Genomic DNA, 8,334 nt, shown 5'->3' with positions numbered 1-8,334 from the left:
TAGATTGAATTTCAATGGTCTATTAAAAATAACCAATTTTCCGCACATAGACTTTCACCTGGGTTTTCTCTCTCTTGTAGATGACAATCGTCCTACAGCCTTCCAGGACACGGCACTACGGAGACGCGGGCGCAGATGTGTAGCAGGGCCCCCCTCAAAGGTTTCTTTTTAGATTAAGAACCTGTGTAAACCTTTCTCACTGTCTCTTGTTGCTTCACGCCCTCCGGATACTTAGCATAACCAAGAGGGATGCTGACGTTATTGGCATTTTCGCCACGTCATACTAATGCATGTACCTGGAAATTGAGGGTTCATTATCAAGGGCTTTGGTGAGCCCAGTATATGTTGTAAAGTCTGAATACCTTAGGGAGTGTTCGGCGTCGCGAGTTTGGCCTTGTATGCATCAGCTCCGAATCATGTCTGTGGTCAAATGTTGGGTTTGCCCGGCTCCCGTGTTTTGCTACCTTATAGTCCGCTTTATCGGCTAAGGTGGCACCGGGAGAACTACTGTGATTGTGCCCTAGTTCATCTGTATGAGAACCTCAGTAGAGAAAGCCGAAAACTGACTATCATGATAAAGCGCGAGACTGGTCAACCACTCGAGGACTCAGTGGAATCTTCGCGATTCCTGTGCATTAACAAAGGACCGGTTTCCCGTTCATGTATGTACGCGCACCATATTCGGATAAGCGCGAAAGTACCAGGGGCTATATAGTAGCCCCACTGTCAAACTCCTATGGCTAAGTGAAAGTGTTAAAGCAATATAGTCTGATTGCCTTGTTCGTTGCGCTATCACCTCCTTCATGGACCAAGACGTTGGATCAAGTGTGAATACGAGCTTTTCCAAACACCCCCGCATTATGTGCGTGGGGGCTGAAGCCGACGACTGCAAACTTTCAGGTCATATACTTACATAAACGGTCACACATGAGGCATCATAATACCTTCAGGCAATAAAAACAACCTGTATAATTCAAATAATACTATTTTTACAATGGGGATACATGTCACTCGAACATGATGCTCTTCTAGCACTGAGCCTCTATTAAACGAGCGCCTTCTAGGACTTCTTCTAAATAGTGCTCGGCCGAGACCTGGCCTACGGCCGGACCCTGGGTTGCAATCGCGGTGGCATCCATCTCTGCCTAGTATGTCTTAACACGGGCAAGAGCCATCCGCGCACCCTCTATGCATGCTAACCTCTTTATGGCATTGATATGTTGCACAGCACCAAGGAATCGTTGCACTAAACCAAAATAACTATTAGGCTTGTTCCTTCTGGCCAAAGATGATCCACGACAGACCTCATGGCCAGCCCGGACAACCAATGGAGCTCAGCCCACTCAGCCATTTGCTCATTTAACAGCAGCGGACGTGTCAGAGCACTGAACTGCGACCAGAACAACTTCTCTACTACGTGATCTTCTTGATCTTTGAAAAACGCAGTCGCATCAGCAGCACTCATTGCCAAGTCCGCATACGCGTCTGCAGCACTCCATAATCGATCCAGAGGGGCATACTTCGGATCCCCGAACTTCGTCCGCAACAAAAAGGGCTTCCCAGCCACGATATCTCCGGCTCGACGGAGCTCCTCATATGTCGCTCTGATTTTAGAACGGGTTTCCTTGGTTGCCTCCACGGCTCTCTTCAGGTCAGCCGCTCCCACTTGGCTTTCCTTTTCAAGAAGCTCATATCGGCCGGCGGCATGTTTCACCTCAACAGCCATCTTGGCTATTTCATTTTCGCTCTTGTGATGAGTAGCCTGTTCGGCTCTTAAGTCTTCGGCCACCTTTAGGGCGGCCGCATCACTTCTCCTAGCTTGTAACTTGGCTCGGGCAAGTTCCGCCCGAAGGGTCTCCACGGCGGCAGCTCCATCTGCAGTCAAAACGTATTATAGATACTAGCATCATGCTCTTAATACTTGCTGACCACCCAAAAATACATACCCTGTGCCTCGTCAAGCCGCTTGTTCACAAGCACAATGTCGGCATCTGCCGCGTCCAGTTGCCGGCTTAGTGCGGCAAACTCAGTAGTCCGGCTAGCCTCCGGACCGTCCGCTGCCTGCACACAAAAGCAGCGCGATCATTACCTGGGACTATGATCCTTTGTTTGCCGCCTCGGGACAGCAACCAGAGTCTCAGGGGCTACTATCTGTATAGAGCACACCTAGCGTGTGCGGTACCGTCAATTTTTTTGTGTACCTCAAAGCCTTTTACCAGGCTCGTAAAAGCTTCATGCAACCTACTTTTGGCGGATGAGATCCTCTCAACCACCGTACCCATTAAACTACGATGCTCCTCTGAGATAGCCGCTTGCTCCAAAAGACCCGTCAATACATCCGGTTTGGCACCGGACAACCCCAGACTCTTTCTGTTACTCCTCTTAGGGGCCGAATACTTCGGACTTCGGGTGGCCGAAGGGTTACCTTCTGGCCTTGGCGGATCATGAGAAATCCTCCGTGATGACACCTCAGGGTCATCCGCCCCAGGAGGCGAGGAGACAAGGGGAGGCGTTTCACTCTCCATCATCTCCGGAAGAAGATCCCCCGAAGACGAACTCTGTCGGGAAGAGCTACGATCTGGACTACAAGACATACGTCTTGGTTATTGTCAGCGGAGATAAAGAAAAATACATTCACCAAAAGTACTTTTGTTCACTTATAGCTCAGTGGAAGGCTGATCCCCTTGTGGGCATGGTGCGGAAGGAATGCCCTCCGGGCAGGGCCCCCTGGCGAGGGTTTCTTCTCTTGTTTGGAAACCCTTGTTTACAAGTCTTCAGGAGTTGTGCTTTTCCTTCTTTGGAGAGAGGGAATTTCATATTCTTCTCCCCAATTATCCTCCTTCGTGGAGGTACTAATTCCCCCAGTTTGGATGAGTAATGCGTTAGGCTTGCTTTCAACTTCTTCGTCTCTCCCTTTATCTTCCTCCGAGGGCACTTGATAAGGTGCGTACTCTAGCATCCTCGCTAGTACAGGATCTGGCGAGCCATCAGGAAGGGGGGCCGAACACCTGATCATCTTTGCCTTTCTCACTCAGTCCTGGCCAAGAGCAATTCTTTCAGAATTAAGTTATGACAAGTGAAAAGACAGTGTGTTCGGTCGTGGAAATACTTACCTGGGTATCAGGACGATTACAGTTGAGACCCGCATCCTCGGTGGTGTCCGGACACTTCATTCGTGATCCGAAGAACAATCCATACATCTCTTCGAGCGTCATGCCGAAGAAGTGCTGAATAGTTCACGGTCCTTCCGGGTTGAACTCCCACATACGGACAGATTGACGTTGTGTAACACCCTCGATGCGGCTATATCTCCCACGTGTCGAAGCACGACTTAGAGGCATAACCGCATTGAAAGCAATGTCGCAAGTGAGGTAATCTTCACACAACCCATGTAATACATAAGTGAAAGAGTTACATAGTTGGCTTACAATCGCCACTTCATACAATTACATGAATAAAACATTACATCATCTAGATACACACAAGGTCCGACTACGGAACCAAAATAAAAGAAGACTACCCCAAATGCTACATAGATCCCCGATCGTCCCGACTGGGCTCCACTACTGATCGACTGAAACGAAAACAACACAATGGACAAGATCTTCATCGAGCTCCTCCTGAGCTTGGTTGCGTCATCTACACGGACTCATCGGCACCTGCAAGCTGGTTTTGGAAGTATGTGTGAGTCACGGGGACTCAACAATCTTGCACCCTTGCGATCAAGACTATTTAAGCTTACCTCTACTACTATTAAACAAGCAAACATATTCATCCCTAAACGTACCCAGCCTATCTTACACATAACACTCTCAATCAATTATAGCCTCACGATCTGAATCATTTGATTATATCTAGCCGTCCATATACACTAATTGTCAGCCAAAAGTGTGCTTAGCGATTTGAGAGAGCAGACGAAAACTCTGCCGTCTCGGTACGATCCGCAGTCGCGGCCCCAACAATCACGCATGAAAAAAGGAAGCAGATCCAATCGAATCCCCTCACCCTCAACGGAGCGCTGCACCTCCGGCTTGTGGCATCAGCCTTCTCTCCCTCCTCACCAGATTTCGTCTTCGCCATCGAGAGGTGTTAAGGGAGGCGCCCATGACGCGACGACGGCGGGGAGAAGCAGCGCATTGGCGGACAGCCGGACAACAGCGCATGTGCAGCACATAGCAGTGGCGGCTGTAAGGCCATGGCGGACGAGCACGTGGTGCGGCTGAGGGCGGGAGAAGAGAGGCTGGGCGGTGCCGGAGGCGGAGCTCGGCCGCGAGCGTGGCACGCACAGGGCAGTGCCGCGCGAGCGCCCTGCAGCCGCATCACCAAGCGGCAACCCCGCCGCCACACTACTGCACGAGGGCAGCGCCACCGCATCACCGAGCCACAGCCCGGCCGTTCTCGGCCGGAGGTCGCCGACGCCTTTCCCAACTTTTGGGTTGGCACCTTGATCGGACGCCTCCCTTTTGGCTAGCATGTTTGTATGAAATTGAACATTTCAGTAACATTCTGCTGTGTGTTCACAACTTCACATTAATTCAGAAATTGTATGTATGAATCGACTGCATCCGATGCTGTGCTTCTCCTGTTCCCTTGAAAGGATTGCTGGATGGAAAGATGTTTTTGCTTTTAGGATTTCTGGTGTGTGTACGACCCTCTAAGTAACTCTTTTTCATCTCATGCAATAGGAGAGGCTTAGAGGAAGGCGCTGCAGCGTGGATGCACATGGGATGCTGCAGGTTAAAGTCCTTTTAGTGTGTTGATAATTTGTCAGACGTAGATTGTAAGTTATATAGCAGAAATAGATTTTAATTTTTGTATGGTGTGGATTCCAAAACTAATCTGCTTGTACTGAATTAATGTCTTGTACATAAATTTGCATGATGAATCTTTTTGCAAGATACATGTGCCAAAGAGGAGGAGAGTATGAAAAGATAAAGGAGTCAGGAAGGACCGAAGGAGAAATCATATGTGAGCTTAATTAATGCTTCCTAATCAGTATGCTTTTCATATTGTCGTTTATTGAACTAATATAGTTTGCTTTTGATTAAGGATCTTGACAAGGCACCTAGCTGTTTTTTATTTTCTGTAGCTTTTGTTAATCTTCTCCTTGTTTGGATTAAATTTCTCATTGATTTCCTATCCTTTGCAGGAACAAGAACCTGATGATGACCCATAGTTGGATGTATGTGAGAGGTACAGGTGTTAGCTCATAAGAATATCAGAATACAACATGACGTGTATAATTATTCAGTTATTCTTTTTATCCATGCCTCAACAGCCAGACCAAATTAAACGACAAACTGCAATTATACGAAGACCCATTACATACACGACCAGCCCACCTGTCATCACAAGACAAGTTAAAAGTGAAGCAACTAAATGTTTGGTTCGAATGTTGTTACTATTGGTTTCTTCAAGGGTAGTTACTTTTACCCAACATATGTCACTTTTTTAGGTTAATTGACTAGCCCCTCTTTTTATAATGGTCTAGTCAATTAAGAGAAAAGGGGAAAGGAAAATGTATGACGACACAAGGGCTATCAATTACAGTGTGAATTACATAGCCTGCAACATTTGCATCCCTGGCCCTTTTTATGATCCTACAAGGGCTATCTCTATGAGCTGAACAATTACAGCAGAGGACACACTCAAATTCAGAGTTTAGAGCCTGATGAGCAATGTTGTGAGAACTTTTTCATGATCTGCCTATTTTCCGTGAAATTTGGATGTGTTGGATGGTCCATGTGAGGTTCTCCAAGAATTGTTTTTCCTCATTTTTCTGTTCTGGTAGTATGATGGATTTTGATTAGATAAGAACCTGCAGTTTCTCTGGTAAGTTGGGATTAAGAGTTCCATATATATGCGCCAAGAGAGTATGTAGGGAAATCATGATATGACCTTGCTTGAGTTAGTATTTTCTTGTGCATTTCAATACCTACTATTAACTATATTGTTTTTCCTTCCTCAGGATCCACAAATTGTCAAGCACACATGCTACAACCATCAACTTCTAGGATATTAACTATCTAACATGGCAATGTTCACAAAATGGTTTCCATCATCTATGCGATTCTGTTTCCATTATAGCTGTTTGTTTCTCCAATGACTATGTCTACTGTTACGCACGATAAGAAATCTATTTAGGCTATGTCACTGCATCCAAAAGACTTGGTACCCACGAGTTCGTTTTCCTATTATGTACATTGCTGGAAGCCTGGAACCTTTAAAAAAATTATAACCTTACAATTCAGCATTTCATATGCCATCTGATGATACAAGGTCTTCACAGGAAAAACAATGGCACTTGCCCTTTTAGAAAACAAACAAAGGATTTTTGGGCGAACCCTCACTTTTAATGCAAGTTCACTGGACGACTACCATATCTTTATGTACCATTTGATTGCTTGGATGAAGTTTTTTTGCGGGGGATTGCTTGGATGAAGTTGAACGGGAGATCCCCATCAGCTTTTAGAAGGCATGATTTTGTTTGGTTGGTTTGGTGGACAATACAGGTATATATCCCATTAAAACTAATATAGCTCCAACCAGGGCAGAACCAAGTGGTTAAAAACTGAGTGAGCCGAGACATTTCTTGACGCGACTGGTTAAGCTTAAATTTCCATGTGATATTCATTACTTAAGTAATAAGGAGTTCCATGCAAAGTTCTGCACCGAGCTTGAGCCAGGAAAGTTAAGTAGAACATAGTCTGATGATCCATTGACATGGAAATTTAAGCGAACATAGCTGTTGATGGGTGGCTCTGCTATCCCCAATGCTCTTGCTCTTGGATCATTACTCAAGCATATCTTTGTATACACTGACAAACCGTGGGCTAGGCAATATTCGGTTCAAGATTACCTGGATTAATGATATTTCCGTTATCATTTATTTCATTAATGAAGAAGCTTTAGTCGATTCCAATACATTTTAAAGGTAGTTATTTTTTTATTGGAACTAGCAGTTGTAACAAACATTTTGTGCCTTAGTAAGAATTTTTGGTGTTGAGATTTTGCTTTAGAATATTGGCTCACTGCCATTGATATGTTTATGTGAGGCTTTTTTCAGTCATAAAAAAAATCATCTTCCTTATTAACAACCAATGAGAAGACCTAATGGATGGAGTAATATATATTGTGGTCTGTATGCAACAACATGGCCACAATTGTGTCTCACCTTTGAAAATGCAACTTGAGCGACATCAAAGAATTTTGTTTCTATTGAACACTTTTGTGATACATTTATTTTGTATTTGTGGAAATCTCATTGGCTCACTGTATAAGACATGCATTGCACGTGCAAGCTGACTAGTGGGTAAGGTAAAAGGTATGAGGTGGAGCTGCAGCAAGCGACTAGCATATATGGTGGCTAACATACGCAAATGAGAGCGAGAAGAGAAGGCAAAGCACGGTCGATAAAAGTATGATCAAGAAGTGATCCTATAGCAACCTACGCCAAGCATAACTCCAACACCATGTTCACTTCCCGGACTCCGCCGAGAAGAGACCATCACGGTAACACACGTGGTTGATGTATTTTAATTAAGGTCAACTTCAGGTTTTCTACAACCGGACGTTAACAAATTCCCATCTGCCCATAATCGTGGGCACGGCTTTCGAAAGTTCAAATCCCTGCAGGGGTGTCCCAACTTAGCCCATCACAAGCTCTCACGGTCAATGAAGGATATTCCTTCTAGCGGCAAGACCCGATCAGACTCGGAATCCCGGTTACAAGACATTTCGACAAGGTAAAACTAAACCAGCAACACCGCCCGAATGTGCTGACAAATCCCGATCGGAGCTGCACATATCTCTTTCTCAGGGCACACTCAGATTGTCCAAGGTACGGGTAGGCCAGCCCAGAGTTGCCCCTGGTGGCCACCGGCAGCTGACAGGTTGGACCAACACTCAGAGGAGCACTGGCCCGGGGGGGTTAAGATAATGATGACCCTTGAGTCTACAGAACCCAAGGGAAAGAAAAGACTAGGTGGCGAATGGTAAAACCAATGTTGGGCATTGCTGGAAGAGTTTTATTCAAGGCAAACTGTCAAGGGGTTCCCATTATTACCCAACTGCATCAGGAACGCAAAATCCGGGAACATAACACTGATATGACGAAAACTAGGGCGGCAAGAGTGGAACAAAACACCAGGCATAAGGCCGAGCCTTCCACCCTTTACCAAGTATATAGATGCATTAATTAAATAAGATATATTGTGTTATCCCAACAAGTTGTGTTATCCCACCCTTTACCAAAACATGTTCCAACAAGGAACAACATCTCCATGTTCCAACAAGGAACAAACTTCAATCTTCACCTGCAACTAACAACGCTAT

General features: G+C 45.6%; 1 long non-coding RNA gene across 3 annotated transcripts; it reads left to right on the top strand.

Moving 5' to 3' along the window:
* The first annotated feature begins 3,863 nt into the window (after positions 1-3,863).
* LOC125551259 (uncharacterized) lies at positions 3,864-6,158 on the top strand. Of its 3 annotated transcripts, none has more exons than XR_007302361.2 (3): positions 3,869-4,968; positions 5,150-5,193; positions 5,969-6,158. It is a non-coding gene; the product is annotated as an uncharacterized LOC125551259 (long non-coding RNA). The 3 variants fall into 3 exon arrangements; XR_007302362.2 differs by having other exon boundaries at positions 3,871-4,736; positions 4,898-4,968; positions 5,150-6,158; XR_007302359.2 differs by having other exon boundaries at positions 3,864-4,968; positions 5,150-6,158.
* Positions 6,159-8,334: the final 2,176 nt, after the last annotated feature.

Source organism: Triticum urartu, chromosome 4A (genome assembly GCF_056163025.1).
Source record: "Triticum urartu cultivar PI428250 chromosome 4A, HENAU_Tu73, whole genome shotgun sequence".
NCBI lineage: Eukaryota > Viridiplantae > Streptophyta > Magnoliopsida > Poales > Poaceae > Triticum > Triticum urartu.
The sequence above is the reverse complement of the archived record's forward strand: the minus strand, read 5'-3'. Positions and strand labels throughout refer to the sequence as shown.